Raw genomic sequence first — 17,645 nt, 5'->3', positions numbered from 1 at the left:
GGCCATACCCTGAGGAGGGCTGATGCCAGGGAGTGGGCCGGAGGATGAGGCCCTGCTGGGATTGGAGTGGACGCATTGTGGGTCATGGTGTCCCCTGAGAAAGGGGCTGCCTCTGCAAGGGCTGCCGGGGCGTTCTGAACAGCTCCTAGGCTCTGCTTTTCCCAGCCCAGTCCTCTGGCACGGTTGCTTTCCTGGGCCTGTCTTCAGATGACCGAAGTTATCCAAGGAGATGGAATTGGCAGATCAGAAGTTCTTGATTAGATATGCAGAATGTCAGAATTGACAAAAAGAGCATCTTGTCCAACCTTCTCTTTTTACAGAGCTCCAGAGAGAGCAGTGACTTGGTCAACTCAGAAGTCCTAGGTCATGAAGGGCCAATCACTGGACCTTTGCCACCATGCCTTTTCCCAAACTTGCTAAACTAGAGATGGCTGTGGTCTCCTAGTTCTTCTTGTTCCCCTCCCCTCCTCCACATGGGTGTTTTGATGCCAAATGCCCGGGTTCAGAGAATGATTGGCAGCCCTGAGGTCACCCAGCCCTCTTGGCAACCCAGCTACCCCATTGGATGAAACAGTAATTCCTCAAGAAATACATTTTTAAAAATCAGTTGTGCCCATTTGGCTTTCTATTCCCCATGTCCCAGGTGTTCTTCATCTGCCAGAGTCCACCGTCCCCGTCCCAGAGCTGTTTTCTCTCTCCTGCTCTATCCCACATCAGTCTCTTGTTCTCTGCAAATCACTCTGTCTTTCTAATTGTCCAAGCTGCCTTTTTCTTGACTACTTCTTAAGCCTTTGGATTTCTTTTTAAATATCAGCTCCAGGATGCCTGCCTGATGAGCTGAGGTCATTCCTACCCTCAAGTGACCTGGTGAGTTGAGCAATAATACCAGGGATTCCAGGACAGTGAGTTTGAAGATCAGCATCTTTGCTGGCCCGGTGGGAGGCCCCTGGCCCTTCTAGAAGTGGGCAGTGATTCTGACCTTCACACAAGGCTTTGGGAGGGAACTGCTCATAACCGTGAACGCCTGCCTCTGGAGGAAAAGAGCTCCTGACCTAGTGCCCCCAGCCAGTGGTTTGACACCTACAGAGCTGGAACTGGCAAACTGAGGCGTTTAATCCATTCTCGTTGCATGTGGAAATCCTCCTGGGCCTTTTCAAACCCATCTGAGCTCGATGCTTTGTTCCAAGGCAAGGAGGGAAGATGCGCCCTCTGTCTGACCTTGCATCCGCCTGGACTTCCACTTTTCTGGATAGCATGGAGGTGAGGTATGAGCATGGGTCAGGGATCCTGTGTCCCTGCCTCATTCTCCTTCTACCCCATCCCTTCTTGAGAGGTATGGAAACCATTTTCATTCTGTGGTTGCCAAATGGCACCTCCCAGGGGCCATCTTGCCTGCAGATACAGGTTGAGGTTTACCATCCTCCATTCTCTGTTGTGGATCCCAGAGCTCAAACCAGTGGGATGAACCTGGATGCGAGAAGGAACAGCCTGTGGGTGCCTGTACTCCACCCTCCCTCTTGGAGTCCACCAACAACAAGATCTCTCACTCCCTGGGCTGCAGTCTCCTGCAGAAGGGCTTGGGATTTCGGGGGGTGGGGGGTGTCTGCTTCAGACATGCTGTGGTTCTCTGTAGTCTTTTTGTTTTCAGTGTATTTTTTAAAGGATCTTGTGTTATGTCAGTGTCTCTGCTCCCTGCCACTGCAAACTGCTCTCAGTGCAGTAGTGACATCACAACACCTACATGCTATCTCAGCAGTCTGATGAGATAAATGCCTCATGCTAGGGCTCTGTGGACACAGTGTAGCGATTCTCCTACCTGGCTGTCTTCCAGCTCGAAAGACACAGGCTGCCAAGGAGAAATAGGCAGGTGTTCAGATTGCCAGTTGTGCACCATTCAGCAAAAGCACATTCCCTCTTCCCCAAAGCCCCTGCTTTCCCCAGAGCTGCCTCACTTTCCCCTTTCCCCTACCTCCAGAATAATGCCTCTGGGCTCGTTGGCTTTTGAGAATGTGTTGGAAGGGCTAGTGTTGGGAGCATATGGCCTTGTTTTCCTGTGGAGAGCTCCAAGTTGGGTGTGCTAGCGACTGGCCAGGTTCTGAAAGTCATTAAGCTGTGAATATTCTTGTATAACTTCACACACAAACTAACTGGGCTCTGCTTGAAAGTCAGAGTATGTTTATTACATCTGCACCCTCTAAATTCCTATCCAGACGGCATAACTTTAATTTCCTTAATTATTTTTAATATTATATCTTCCATATTTTTGTTTTTTACATTTTTATATATTTAATTACTATAACTATATTACTACAACATGAAGCCACAGCGAAGAGACACGAGTTTCATGGGGGGGGGTGCTTAAGCACGAACCCGGAGCACCTCTGCTAACTTGACGGACCCTCTTGCCAAGAAGGCCCAACACCAGAACTTGCATTGAGGAGGCCTGCAGATACTTAGGGGCGCATAGCTGTTTATAGTGCCCGGCCTCCCACGTGCTCTTGGGGGCGTTCACTATCCACCCACAGGACAGGGTGCAGATACTTAGGGGCGCATAGCTGTTTACAGTGCCTGGCCTCCCACGTGCTCTTGGGGGCGTTCACTACCTGTCCACAGGACAGGGCGCAGGTACTTAGGGGCCATAGCTGTTTACAGTGTGGCCTGATCTTCCCTGCACCCCCCCCCGTGCTCCCCCCCCCACCCCTAGCCCCAGGCCTCCTGCGGGCTCCCTCACAGCCTACCAGCCCTTCCCAGTGTCCCAGCGTCCTCAGACCCAGGCGGGAGGGCTGGCACCACCTGTGCAGCTCTTCCAAGGTCATCGGTAACTGCCTCCCTGCGGCCAAGCGGTGAATATTGATTTGGGGTGGTGGAGGGGGGTTTGGACACCTGCTGTCATGCTGCTTCTGCAGTGCCCGGCCTGTGCTCAGCGCTCACCAGTGGGAGGGAACCTGGGACTGCTGTGGTCAGCGCTGCTGGGGCTGGTGTGATAGGTCCGTGCCCCTGCTCCCTGTATGGACTCACATACAGCTAGGAAGGCACATTGGGTTCCAAGAGAAGCAGGAGCTGGTGTGGCCCTGGGTTGAAGACGGACCTGGCTCTGGCATCCCAAGGGGGTGACCTTGGGCCTGAGTCTGCCTGAACAGGCTCATCTTGTTTTATTGTACTTAGCTTTATTGTGCTTCACAGATACTGAATTTTTTTTTTTTTACACAAATTGAAGGCAAGACGGTCCACAAGCAAAGATGATGACTCCTTTTATGACAGGAGTCTGGGAGCAGCCCACAGTAGCTCCGAGGTCTGCCTGTGAGCAGAGAGAGGATAGTGAGTACCCGGAGAGATGGCACGAAAGCAGCCAGGGAGGCTTTGAGGGAGTCCTCATATCAAATGTTGTCCTGTTTGGAGGTCATGGGATTTGGAGGGAAGGGCAGGGCCTCTGGAGCCAGGAAGGCCTGGATTCGAAACCTGGTACAGTATTCCCCTACAGGGTATACAAGTTGGTGAATTGGACTTAACTGTTCAGAGTTCCTCTTTGCTCGTCTGTAAACCGAGGGACATCGAAACTACATTGACTGGTTACTGTTAATAATAACATGAGCTGCTGTTATTTATGGAGAGCTCATTGTGTGACAGGAGCCCTCTCTTTCTTCAGAAAGCCTCCATAGGAGATAGGAGAATCTGCAGACGCGTATTCCTTTGTGTGGATTTTTATTGGTTTGTGGAATGTGTCCCCGAGGAGAGACATTAAGTGGCATGAGAGCAGGCGTTCTGTTGGGTGTTGTCTGCCACTGGGTTCCCAAAGTCATGCCTGGTGCCTGGCCCATAGTAGGTGCTTTAGAATGTTCATGAAATAAAGGGAGGCTAAGGGTTTCACTCACAATCTCTCCTGTAATTCCTACAACAAATCTATTATGTACATATGATTATTATGCCCATTTTTACATATGAGTAAAACAAGGCCCAGAGAGGCTAAGTGAAGTGCCCAAGGTCACACAGCTAGGAACCAGTGAAGTAAGCTATTGCACAATACTTGTTAGAACTTCCTTGGGAGTTTGAGAATACTGTGTGGCCAGGGATGGGCAGAGAGGGACCTACTGAACACCCACTGGATACACCGTATACTGCCCACAAAGATGGACCATTTATCTCTCATGATGACCCACAGAACAGGTCTTATTATGGCCATTTAACAGATGACAAACTGAGGCTCAGAGAGAGAAACAACCTGAAGGACTGCTCAGCTCTGACTTCTCAGCGTCCAACTGCAGGAAATGAATTCCCCAGAGCTCTTCTCCCACCTCAGAGCTGGATCCTTGGCCCTGCGTGGCAGCCTGCGTGCTGTCCACATCCTCACCCAGAGGGCAGGCTGGCAAAGTTTGACTTCTGAGGGCAGAGGGAGCAGGGCAGGGCCGGTGTTCCTTCTGTGTGGCATGTCTGAGATGGGGTACTCCCTCAGTGATTCTCGGGAGATCTTGATGTCTGGTGGGTCTTACCAGCCCCTCTTCCCTTCCTGATCTTTTAGTCTTCGTGGACTTTCCACCAAACATCTGACACTGTTTAGGATCAACTGCATGCAAAAAGCCATTTTCCCCCCTGTTGTGGTCTAAGAAACAGGTTTGAGGTTCTTTGGTTCTCCCCGGGAATAACAACCCTATGGGGCCTACACTTAAACTGAACAGCCTGTGCCTTTTGCAAGGGACCTATTAGTTTTCATTTGTTGTTGAACTTTGATTTGCTTCAAAACTTTCTGATCGGGTGTTTTCTGAAAGAGGGAGAGATTGGGGGAGGGGGGTGCGGGTGATGACTTGGCCCCTCTGAAGAGAGGTTAGCTTTTACAGAGCGGGGCTGAGAATGAGTCTGAGAAGTGGAGAGGGAAGGCTCTGAAGCAAGGGGTCACTGGCGGGACCCAGCGAGGTCCATGCCCATTGGCTGGAACAAAGAACCCTTGGAACCACACACAGCTCTGGCATGTTTGTTGATTGACTTACCTCGGACCTGGGCCAATCACTTTTTGTTCACCAGATTTCATGGATTAACTCCTGGGCTTTGGAAAACTGTTTAAGAAACATTTTATTTTCTTTTTTCTTCTTTTTTTCATTTTTCTGAAGCTGGAAACAGGGAGAGACAGTCAGACAGACTCCCGCATGCGCCTGACCGGGATCCACCCGGCACAGCCACCAGGGGCGACGCTCTGCCCACCAGGGGGCGATGCTCTGCCCATCCTGGGCGTCGCCATGTTGCGACCAGAGCCACTCCAGCGCCTGAGGCAGAGGCCACAGAGCCATGCCTAGCGCCCGGGCCATCTCTGCTCCAATGGAGCCTTGGCTGCGGGAGGGGAAGAGAGAGACAGAGAGGAAAGCGCGGCGGAGGGGTGGAGAAGCAAATGGGCGCTTCTCCTGTGTGCCCTGGCCGGGAATCGAACCCGGGTCCTCCGCACGCTAGGCCGACGCTCTACCGCTGAGCCAACCGGCCAGGGCCTATTTTCTTTTTAAGAAAGGAGAGTTTGGAGGTGGCTGCAGAAGAAGTGCTCCTGGTCAGGTGTGCAGGGGGATTTTGCGTTGGGCAGGGTGGTGGGGAGGTGATCCCGTTTTCACTGATTGGATGGCCTGGCTCCCAGGACAGGAACAATTGGACTTGTGGTGTCTGAACTCTTGTGAGGGTACCTCCAAGGGCCTCTTCCAGTAAGTGCTCTGTCTGGTGGAGAGAGGTGTACGGATGGGAGGCCAGGAATGTCCTGGGCACTAGGTGAGACTGGAGCGGCAAGGACTCCCCAGTGCTAAAGGTTGCTAGGCACTGGGGGTGGTTTCCCAGACAGACCATGGCTAGAAACACCATCTGCCAAAGATGATTTAGATCTGGAAGAGGCGAGGGAAAGAGTGAAGTGGTCCTTCCTGTCCTAGTTCATCTTGATTCTATGCACTTGGGCTGAGGATTTCTTTTCTCAGGTGACAGTGAAGATGGACGCAGTCCTGGGCAAACCAAGTGTCTTATAAGGAGAAGGCCCGCCTCCTTGGCTAAGCCCCTCCCCACCCAGGCCTGGGTAGAGGAGCGCCTGCTCTCTGCCCGCTGTCCTGGCCTGGCAGCTGATACAGCAAACTCACATATCATGGTTTAGGGGTGATGACGGGCCTATAATTAAATACTCATACTTTATCCAAACACTGACAGTTACAAAATACCTTCACATCTATTCAGAGAAGGGTGAACCATTAGCAAAATGACTTCAGTATGCAAAAGACATTCCATGGAGGCCAGAGGGAGTGCTAATCCTGAAACAGGAGCAGTAATAGGGATTAGTGCTTGATTTATAGGCTGGTTGATAGCAAGCAACCAGGCTGAAGCTACCATTCACGTGCATGCCGAGGGAGATGGACCCATTTTGTTTGAAAAGCTGTCTCAGCTCTATTGATGTGGGTGACGAAAATTGGGAGGAACTCTTGAGCCCCTGGGCTCTGCATTCAAAATTACACTCTCTGCCTGACCAGGTCGTGGTGCAGTGTATAGAGTGTCGACCTGGGATGCTGAGGACCCAGGTTCAAAACCCCAAAGTTGTCGGCTTGATTGTGGGCTCATCTGGCTTGAGGTGGGTTCACTAGCTTAAGTGCAGGTTTGCTGGCTTGATTGTGAGATCATAGACATGACCCCATGGTCACTGACTTGAACCCAGAGGTCATTGGCTTGAACCCAAGGTCGCTGGCTTGAGCAAGGGGTCACTGGCTCAGGTGGAGCACCCTGGTCAAGGCACATATGAGAAAGCAATCAGTGAACAACTAAGGTGCCCTAGCTACGAGCTGATGCTTCTCATCTCTCCCTCTTTCTGTCTGTCGCTGTCTCTCTCTCTCACTAAAACAAAAGAGAAAAAAAGAAAAAGAAATAAGAAAAAAATCACTGCCCTCTAGACCAGTGGTTTTCAATGGCTGGTCCTTGGACTGGTGTTGGCATGCCAGAAATTTTGTGTGTATTATAATAACTTCTATAATCTTCATGCAACATCAGGGTAGTTAACTCTTTCACGGACCTGTGTGAAATTTCTGGCCTACAGGCAGTTAAAATCCACTACTCTAGACAATAGAAATGTGTTGTCTTGGGAGGAATCTGAAAAAAGAACGGTGATTGACTGATTAGGACAGGTTTAGTTCCATTCACTCCTGGGAGGGGGAACTGACCTCTGACAGCGGGAGCTTTTGTGTTTTCTCTATAAACTTTCCTTGACTAAATACAAAGGATGGTTATCACGTGTTCAGAGAGCATCACAACTGGAAGTGGAATTTCACACGGATAGTTCACTTAGAAAGATTGTGCAGAAGAGCATATTTACAGAGGGCCAAGGGCGACTGCAAGGGCGTTAAGCACGTGGGACTGTGGGACTCGTGGGACTCGTGATAGAGGGCGACTGTTACCTGAGGTCTGTGGGGGGGGAAGCAGTGTCGCCGCAGCCCAGAGGGAGATGCAGCTGGTGGGGGGAGGAGGCGACAACCACGAGCTGGAAACTGGGGTCACGTAAGGATGTGGCCACTGCCAGGACCATGGTACCGTATCAGGGGCATGGGAAAAACTCCCTTACTTGTCTTTCCTCTACGTGCCATTGTCCTGTTGGTGCTTCTCACTGGCCAAACCAACCTGATGCTGGAGAGCAGGAGAGTCTGGGAGGCACAGTCCAAGGTGTCACCTTCCAGGGCGCAGAGCAGGGACAAGGAGGGTGGGGAGTGGATCTAGAAGTGTCAGTAGGATGCAAGAGCTTATTTGTAATATTAGGTTAGTTTAGCCAATTCTGGAAAGACTGTCCTGAGCAGGGAATGTATAAAGAGGTTGCTCACTTTCAAATTAGTCTGTTTGCAAAACACACCGGACATACTCTAATGGAACTCGGGGATGGGCCCCCTGTACCTCCTTTCTCTGTGAACTAGCACCTCTCTGAGGGAAGGGCTGAGTCTTCCCGCCAGCTGTCTGCTGACGAGATCGTGACAAGGTGGCCATCTTACCAAGTGGCCGGAGTTCTCTAGAGAGAGAGGAAGAGGAGGCCTGGCTCTACGAGGGCCACAAGCACTCTGAAGGTGACGGTAAGCCCTCCACAATGAAGGACGGCAGTCATGCACCCGGCAGAGCCTGGGGAGATGAGGGGCAGGAACCCGGGACAGAACCTGGATACAAGGCTGGCCAGGAATACGTCTTTACCTCCCTGAGGCCGTGACATCTGTGCTGCCACCATTCAGATTATTCTGTGGGGTGAGGTCTTTACCCATCTAAGGGGAGGGCAAGTGAAGTCCTTAGCATATCCAGAAGTACCACATGGTCCTTTCAGTCCCTGGCCAGGTGAGAAGGGCGGGGTCAGCACCGAGACAGTCAGTTCCTGGTGGGGGGTGGAGGTATGGGAGAGGTGAGAACCAGAGGGGAGATGACGGGCACCAGGCACCGTTTGCCAAGGACAAAATGGACCTGTCTAGGACAACAGCAGATGCCTTTTCCCTCATGTAGCTGTGTTTCGCTCTCCGAATCTGGCTGAGAATTGCTGTTCCAAGACATTGACACCCTTTACGAGGCGGTCAGCTGCCACTACTGAGGCCAGGCTGGAATGGCTCACTCAAGTAGGGAGGTCCAAGTTCATGATTTCCAATAACAGTTTGGGTGAAATGCAAATTCCATTCCATACTTGTGTTTCTCTTTCCCAATTCTGTCCTAAGTGGAAAAAAAATTTCGGTAGATTTAAGTACAGTTTACAGCCCTGGAGCTGGTATTTTGACACAAATCAGGAAATGGAGACAGCAGTGGAGATGGTGCTTGGGAGAAGGGCCTGGCGAGCATCTCCCAAGAGGCAGGGTAGCTTAGGGCCACGAGCTGGACTGCCTGAGTTCACTTCCTGTGTTGCCAGTTCCTAGCAGGTGTGGTATCAGCAGGCCTTTCCAGAACTGGCTGAACGAACCTAACATTTAACGTCTGAGTTGCTCAGTTGTCTGATTGGTAAAAGGGGGATGATTGTCTTACCTACCTTGGGGATAAGACAGTCGTGTGAGAACTGAGTGATTTAAAGTGTGGCAAAGAGGCATATGTGATCGTGAGGCATACTCTTCTTGGCAGGGCGTTCTCCCGGGGGTCTGGGCAGATGCGGCATCTGTGAGACCACCGAGAGGACAGACATCCCAAGCCTCCTTTTTCTCAAGAAAGCTTCAGTGACTCTGTGTGGACCTGCTTCAAAGTCTGGGTCCCAACTGTACCTACTCCTTGCCACAAATCCTCAGCCTCACCAGGGCAATCTTAGTGGGCCCCCAAAGACTTGCTTTTACTTCTATATTTTGAGTCTGTCTTGAAGAACACAGGGGAAGAAGCTGCTTGGTAGATGTTATTCCTCGGGCCTGGCGTTACAGAGTCGCACAGTTGGTCTTGTAGGGAGTCTCAGCACTCGGGCGCCTGGCTGCTTTCCTGTTTCTCCCAGTACCTCCTCACCGTCACGCAGAAACAGTCCTGCTGTGCACATGCCTGTGGCGTGGCAGCAGAGGGGCTCCGTGGCTGTCTCGACCTCATTGTTTTCTGCAGCAGAGGCAGGTGTCTGCATGGCCGGTACTGCGGGGTGCTTATCACCCTGCTCAGCACGTGTCCATAGGCACAGAACCAGCGATGGGATTCAGCTGGCTCCCCCCGGTTCAGCAGAACCGATACATGATTTTTTGTTGAGTTCGGCAAACCGGTTGTTAAAATGGCAGCTGTAATCAGGGTTCTCTCTAAGGTGAAAATCACAAATTTAGATTCTTTACTCTTTTTTAATGTTCATCTGTGCAACAGCGTATTCTAAGTGTCCATAGTAATGTTCATTCCGTCCATAGGTGAAAAAAATTTGATGGACCTATGCTTGTAATATTTATTCATTTCATAAAACTCATTATACCTCTGATCAAATGCTACATTTTAATTCCCTCATATTTGTTACTTCAGTAGAAATTGTGGACACAAATCAAGAAGCAATATGGAAATATTTTAAGTAACAGTTTTATTGTCTTTTGTCAGGTATTATTTAATACTTTTTTCATTAATATTTTAAAACTCATAATCTACTTTTGTGTATCTCTTTTATTGTTCTTATTTAAATAGTAAATGCATGACATAATAAACCACTTTTCTGGTATATATATATTTTTATGCTTAAAACAATCATTAGGGCAGAGAACTGGTCGATAAATTATTTGAATTCCACCACTGCCCAGAACTTGGATAAAATAAGTACACAGCTAACAAATCAATTTATAGGCAAATAAGACTTGGATGTTGGCTATTATAAAGAAATTGCTTGTATTATATATGTATTATGCTTGGTTTTGTCTCTACTAGCAGTACAATGTCTCATTGATACCTTTGCTAATTAACTCTAGGTTAATCATTAAGGGTTATTTGTCCATGTGACTTTTTGATCATCTTGAATCTAAACATCAGCATCTCAACATGAAGACCCAGATGCCAGGCACATGACATTAAGGAAAGAAATAGAACTGGTGGAGAAGCTGGGCTCCTGAAACTTTCTCTCTGCAGCCAGGGGAGCACCTCTGGATGCTGCGTGAGGAAAATCAGGGCAGCTGGCACCTGGAGACATGCTGTTTCTTTCAGAACTGGGGAGAGACCTTGATCTTTCCTAGGAATCAATCAAAGTGAAACCTGAGGAAGAATGTAGACTTCTTGAAGTAACTTGGCAGAGAAAGACCAGGCAGACAAAGGAATGTTCAAAGAACACTGCAGGATGGCCCTGGCCAGTTGGCTCAGTGGTAGAGCATCAGCCTGGCGTGCAGGAGTCCCAGGTTCGATTCCCGGCCAGGGCACATAGGAGAAGTGCCCATCTGCTTCTCCACCCCTCCCCCTCTTTTTTCTCTCTGTCTCTCTCTTCCCCTCCTGCAGCCAAGGCTCCACTGGAGCAAAGTTGGCCCCGGGCACTGAGGATGGCTCCATGGCCTCTGCTTCAGGTGCTAGAATAACTCTGGTTGCAACAGAGCAACGCCCCAGGTGGGCAGAGCATCGCCCCTTGGTGGGCGTGCCGGGTGGATCCCCGTTGGACGCATGTGGGAGTCTGTCTGACTGCTTCCTTGTTTCCAACTTCAGAAAAATACAAAAAAAAAAAAAAAAAAAGAAAAAAAAAAAAGAAAAATAACACTGCAGGATGTTGTGACCCACGGCATGTCACATGCTTAGAACAGAACCCGGCATATAGGAAGTACTGAAGGAGCTATTGCTGTTACTTCAGTAGTCACCGCTGGTTTGTGGTTTCATTTTACGTGGTTTCAGTTACTCATGATCAAACACTGTCTGAAAATATTAACTGTAAAATTCCAATAATAAAGTTTTTTTTTAATGTTTATCTCACTGATTTTAGAAAGAGGAAGGGAGGGAGCGAGAGAGAGACAGGAATATCGATCTGTTCCTGTGTGTGTCCAAACCAGAGATTGAACTGGCAATCTCTGAGCTTCGGGTCGATGCTCTAACCAACCGAGCTATCTGGCCAGGGCCAATAATAAACAATTCTGAAGTTTTAAATTGTTTGCCATTCTGAGTAGCGTGATGAAACCTTGCACCATCCCGCCTGTCCTGCCTGGGGCCTGAATCCTCCCTTCATCCAGCATATCCACGCTGTAGACGATTCCCACCTGCTAGTTGCTTAGTGGCCTTCTCGGTTTTCACAGGGCGTGTGTTCAAGTAACCTTTATTTCACTTCATTATGTCCCCAAAGCACAAGAGTAGTGATGTTGGCAGTTCAGACAGGCCAAAGAGAAGCCAAAAAGTGCTTCCTTCCAGTGAAAGGTGAGTACAGTGTCATAGTGATTTTGAGAGAGAGAGACCACATTCACATAACTTTTATTATAGTGTATTGTTATAATTGTCCTATTTGATTATTAGTTATTATTACTAATCTCTTACTGTACCTAACTTGTAAATTATACTTACCATAGTTATGTGTGTATAGGGAAAAACATAGTATATATAGAGTTCAGTATATCAGTTTGGTATATAGGTTATAGTATATCTGCAGGTTCAGTCAGGCATCTACTGGGGGTCTTGGGACGTATCCCCTTCAGGTAAAGGGGACTGCTGTCTTCAGGGTTAGTCAGAGAAAGGCTCTACATTCTAGTAACTGAAAGTGAGTCCCTTTTACTTTGCTGCCTCATCCAGGTCTACTGGTACCAGATGATCGGACTGAGGATGCTATAGACATTATTCCTGAGCCCTGAGAAGGATACAGAGATGATGATCAGTGAGACCATCTTTGGCTCAGGCACATGTAGCTAATAGGGAGTGCTCAGGGGAACGTGCTCCCATATGTTCATGTGGAAGTCACTGCAGGAGCCTGAAGGGGTTACGGATGACGCAGAAGAGAAGCAGTTTCCCCGGAGTTTTCAGGACTTGAATCCTTCATGGCAGTAACTAGCTCACAGAAGGAAGCGGGGTACTAATGAGGCTGGGATGTGCTGGTTGTCATGGGCCGTATCCCAAAACCACTAGAGCACTCATTTTGGGTAGGCTTGAAAGATGAAACGGGCTCTCATACCTAAAGGATGGGGTCTGGTTAGGGGGCAGGGGGACTCTCTGTTTCTCTCAGTACCAATGTCTGGACATCAGTTTTATGCAGGTTTTGCCCTTGACCCTGTTGAATACTTGATGGGGAAGTGTTGATTATACTGTGCAAGGGATATAGGTTTCACATGCAGCTTTTAGTAGGCGGGGCTGGCTCATCGGAGCTCTGTGTGGCACTCAGCAGGGATAGCCTTGGCTCTGGTTTTAAGGAGCAACGTAAGATTACACTGGGTGCTTGACCGATCATGATGATGATGATGACGACAACATCATCGTCATCACCGTTGTTGTCAGGCCTTGTGCTGCTTCCTACACAGCTTCCTCCTTTACAGCAATACATCGTCACTCTGTCCATCCCATTTCTAACTGGACACCCAGTAGCCATACCAAAAAGTGCCGAAGAGCCCAGGTACCCGCAGATAGTAACATCTTGGAGTAGTTTAAATAAGAACCACTCCTGCTGGCTTCATTTATCCTGCTGTGAAGTATCTACGGAGGTTTCTGAACTGTGAGCATTCCCTTAATAGGAGACATGCCCTGGAAAAGGCAGTGTTTATCTTTGCCCCATTGGGGGTGGTCCCGAGACACCCCAGCTAACCGGGAAGCCTCCCACAGTCTTCACTGGGTGCCATCACAGTGTCCAGCAGTTGGTGACTGTCAGTTCAGACTTGAGAAAGAGACCGTAACTATCACGATGAACATGGCAACCCTTGGTCGAGCATGTCCGGTGGGGGTGTTCTACACGCATGGTTTCTAATTCTTACAACAACTCCAAAAGGTAAATATCTCTAAATCCTATTTTCTGATGGGGAAATGGAGGCTTATCGAGCTCAAATATCTTTCCCAGGACACTTCACTAGGAGCAGCTGGTGGGGCTGGAGTTCCAGCCTGAGTCTGACTGATTCCGCGGCTGTGCTCTCTGGGGCTAGTGCAAGGGTGCAGTCTAAAGCAAGAGGTGATGGTGCTGGCTTTCAAGGAGCACCAGATGGCGGAGTGCTGGCTGGGAGCTTCTGGCTGGGCTGGGACGTGGGCTCCCCACGACGCTCAGGCGTCAGACATGGGACTGATGTCTTTGTCAGTAGACAGCGGTCCCCAGGCGGCCAGGCGAGTTGGCAGCGTTCCTGGCCCCAGCACATCCTGCACAACTCCTTCAGCAGGCACAGGCCTCTTGACAGGGAGTGACAGCTGTGATTCAGCACGTGCACCAGTGGCAGGAAGAGAGGGGGAAACGAGGGGGAAAGGACTGCAATTACCTCTTAACACGTTTCCACATTTCTCTGCTGTCAGAATGGTTTTACTTTCTGATTTATTTTGATCTGCTGGAAAATTAGTTGCTGCAGTGAGTTTAGTGTGTAATCACTGTCCTGCTAGCGAGCAGTTGCCGTGGGCCGTGTGAGCCCGGCAAACACAGCTTTTCTCTCCTTTGCCCAAGGTGTGCAGTTTCTGTGTGCGTTGAGGGCCAGGGGAAAGGGATGACTCTGCTGTCTCCCTGCCCATCTGTGTACCCTGGCTCCTCACCATGACCCTAAGAGGGGTCAGTCTTGTAGGCGGTGTCTTCCCAGAAGGTTCGTGCCCCCATGGATTGTCTGGGGAACCTCTGACCTGAACTCTTCTGCCCTATCTTTCTCCCTGTCCTCCTACAACAGGTATTCTCCTGGCTTCCGCTCTCCCCCACCACATTGGCAGGGACCTTCCATCTCGTGCCAGCTTGCAGACCCTCCCAGCCACAGATCCCACCCTAGACCTGCTACCACCATCTGCTTTCCAGAGCCTGACCCCCTCATAGAAACAAAGGGAGCTGGGTGGACACCCCTCAGTGTACTTCACCACCTGACCTTTGTACCATTTTCCATGAGAAGGTGGCCAGCTTTCTCATCCTCCCCACCCTCTCTAGCTCTTCTTTGTCACTATAGATTAGTTTTTATTTTCTATAGTTTTATATAAATGGAATCCTCTGTGTATTTTACTCTCTTTGATTTCTTTCATTCAGTGTAATTCCATGAAGTTCATGCATGTTGTTGGATGTATTGATAGGTCATCCCTTTTTGTTACTGAGTGGTGTTCCATTATATGCATATACCACACTTGTTTATCTGTTGATGGACATTTTGGTTATTTTCAGTTTGAGGCTATTTAAAAGTCACTATGAACATTTGTATATAAATCTTGTATGAGTATATGCTTCTTTTGGGTAAATACCATGGAATGGAGTGGTTTCATCGTGTGATATTGTATCTTCAACTTTTAAGAAGTTGCCAAATTGTTTTCCAAATTGGTTGTACCATTTTACACTTCTATCAGCAATGTATGACAGTTTCAGTCCCTCTCCATCCTCACCAACAGTTGGTATAGTCAATTTTAAAATTTTAGTCATTATAATATGTATACCATGATATCTCATAGTGTTTTCAATTTGCAGTTTCCTAGTGACTAATAATATTGAACATCTTTCATATGCTTATCTGCTATATATATCTATATATATGTATCTGTTCCCCATTTTATAATTGTTTTGTGTTCCTATAATTGTATTTTGAGAGTTTTTTATATATTCTGAATATTCATTATTTATTAGATATGTGCTTTGTGAATATTTTGTTGTGGCTTGTTTTTTCTCTCTCATCTTTGTTGGAAATCAGTTTTCAGATACGTATGTATCTATCTGGACTCTCTATTGTGTTCCATTGACCAATTTGTCTGTCTTTATGCCAATACCATACTGTTTTGATTACTATAGCTTTGTTAAGTCTTGAAATTGGGTGGTGTTAGTTACCTCTTGAACTTTGTTCTTTTTATAAAGTTGTTTGAATTGTTTTAGGTTTTTTTGCATTTCCATATGAATTTTAGAATCTTTCGATTTCTACAAAAAGAAGTTTTTGTTTCATGTATTTTGAAACTCTTAATAGGTGTGTAAAGATGTAGGCTTATTATGTCCCCTTGAAGAATTGACTTTGTTGTGAATATACCTTTTTTTATTCCTGGTTATATTCTTTGCTCTGAATGCTTGATATTAATATAGCCACCCCAGTTTTTTTTATTCATGTTAGTATTGTATATCTTCTGTCCTTTTACTTTTAACCTATTTGTATCTTTAAATTTAAAGCAGATTTTTTTTTTATAGCAGCATATGGTTGGATTTTGCTCTTTTATCTAATCTGTCTCTGGCTTTTAATTGAGGTATTCAGACCATTTGGATTTAATATGATTATTGACATATAGTTAGGTTTATCATGTTGATACTGTTTTTTATTAGTAACTTATGTTTTTTGTTTCCTTTTCCTGCCTCCTTTTCACTTGAATACTTTAGGGTTCACAGTATACATTCTTAATTCATGACAGTCTACCTTCAAGTGTTATTATACCACTTCACATACCATATAAAAACTTTACAATACTATACTTACTTTTTTCTTCCGTTATGACCTTTTGCTATTGTCATACATTCTACTTATGCCTTTGTTATGAACATCAATATGTTATTTTTGTTTAAGCAGTCTTTTTTAAAAAAATCATATACATTTCTGATACTCTGCATTCCTTTATGTAGGTCTGTATGTCTCTCTCATATCACTTTCCTTCTGCTTAAAAGGACTTCAGCATTTTTGTAGTGCAAGTATTCTGGTAATGAAATATTTTAACTTGTGTATGTCTGAAAATAAGTATTTTTTTTTACCTTTATTTTTGAGATAGTTTCACTTAGTATAGAATTCTAAGTTGACAGCTTTTTCCTTCAGTAACTTTAGGCTCTTGTTCCACTAGCTTCTCACTTACATTGTTTCCAACAAGAAGGTTGCTTCCAAGCTTGTCTTTGTACCTCTACATAAATTTGTTTTTATGTTCTGGCTACTTTTAATGCTTTTTCTTTACCACTGATGTTTAATGATTTGATTATGATATGTGCCTTGGTGTGTAATTTTTTTCATGTTTCTCATGCTTGGAATTCATTACTCTTCTTAAATCTGTGGGTTTATCTTTTTAATTAAAAATTTCCCCCAACTTAGGTTGTGACTTGGACACTCTTACCAAGGCAGGAAGGTGGGGAAGTCATAGAGTTCACCTTGTTTCCCATGTCACACAGCTCTCTTTTTAAGTTAAACAAATTGTCCAGTGTTTACTAATACCTAATGTCTTCAAAACTATTTCATCTTCCTCCTCCTCCTCTTCTCCTTCTCCTTCTTGTTGTTATTATTGTTGTTGTTCTTCTAAATCAGAACAAGCCTTTTAATTGTTTATATTACTCAAAAAAAAGTTTCTTTTTTTAAATTTAGCTTTCTGACTCTGTGCTTGTGCCTTCAACACTTTCACAACAATTTTCTGCTCCTCAATAAGGAAAACATGCCTGATCCTGTCACAGACACGTTTAACACATGTGGATCCACCATAGGCCCAGCTGACATGTTTTTTTGTTTGTTTGTTTTAGAGAACTTCATTAGAACTTTAGGTCTCAAAGCACAAACTCTGTGGAGTCAGCCTGGGAACATGCCAGCCACGTGCAGATTTGTGTGCTTTCCTAGTCTTCTTGTTATAAAGGTAAACAATTCTGTTACAAGGGTTCAGGACATCCTAGTTCCGCTATCGGCTACATTGGCTACAGCCTCCAGCGATATGCCAAGTGCTGGACCATTGTGGATGCTGGAAGACACCATCCCTGGAAGTAGAAAAGGAAAGTGCTTGTGAGTTCCAAAATCTATTGTTTCATATGTTTTGGGTGTTTTTTTTTTCTATTTTGTTTTTGGTTTTGGCAGTTTCAAGTAAGAATGTAAATTTGGCCTCTGTTATCCCATCGTGTCCAAAAGAAGATGTCTTCAGTTCTATGAATTTTGTCAAATTTATATAATCACATAATCACCACCTCAATCTAGATAGAAAATGATACCCTCATGCCAAACAGTTCTTACATGCCTCTTTGTAGTTACCTCTCTTCCCCAGCAGCTAGCAATCACTGTGGTTTCTATCCTTATAGCTTTGCTTTTTCCAGAATATTAAATAAATTGGATCATACAGCCCTTTGAATCTGGCTTCTTTCAATTTAGCAAAATACTTTTGCAAGTCATCCATGCTATTGCATGTATATGCTGTTCATTCCTTTTTTATTGCTCAGTAGT

General features: G+C 46.6%; 1 protein-coding gene and 1 pseudogene across 3 annotated transcripts in view; one reads left to right on the top strand and one right to left on the bottom strand.

Moving 5' to 3' along the window:
• Positions 1-17,645, top strand: part of CACNA1C (calcium voltage-gated channel subunit alpha1 C) — a 786,403-nt gene that overhangs the window by 321,130 nt on the left and 447,628 nt on the right. The gene's annotated exons all lie outside the window — the stretch shown is intronic.
• On the bottom strand, positions 13,585-17,164 carry LOC136323741 (large ribosomal subunit protein eL34-like; annotated as a pseudogene).

This window comes from Saccopteryx bilineata, chromosome 2 (assembly GCF_036850765.1).
Source record: "Saccopteryx bilineata isolate mSacBil1 chromosome 2, mSacBil1_pri_phased_curated, whole genome shotgun sequence".
Classification (NCBI taxonomy): Eukaryota; Metazoa; Chordata; class Mammalia; order Chiroptera; family Emballonuridae; genus Saccopteryx; species Saccopteryx bilineata.
The sequence above is the reverse complement of the archived record's forward strand: the minus strand, read 5'-3'. Positions and strand labels throughout refer to the sequence as shown.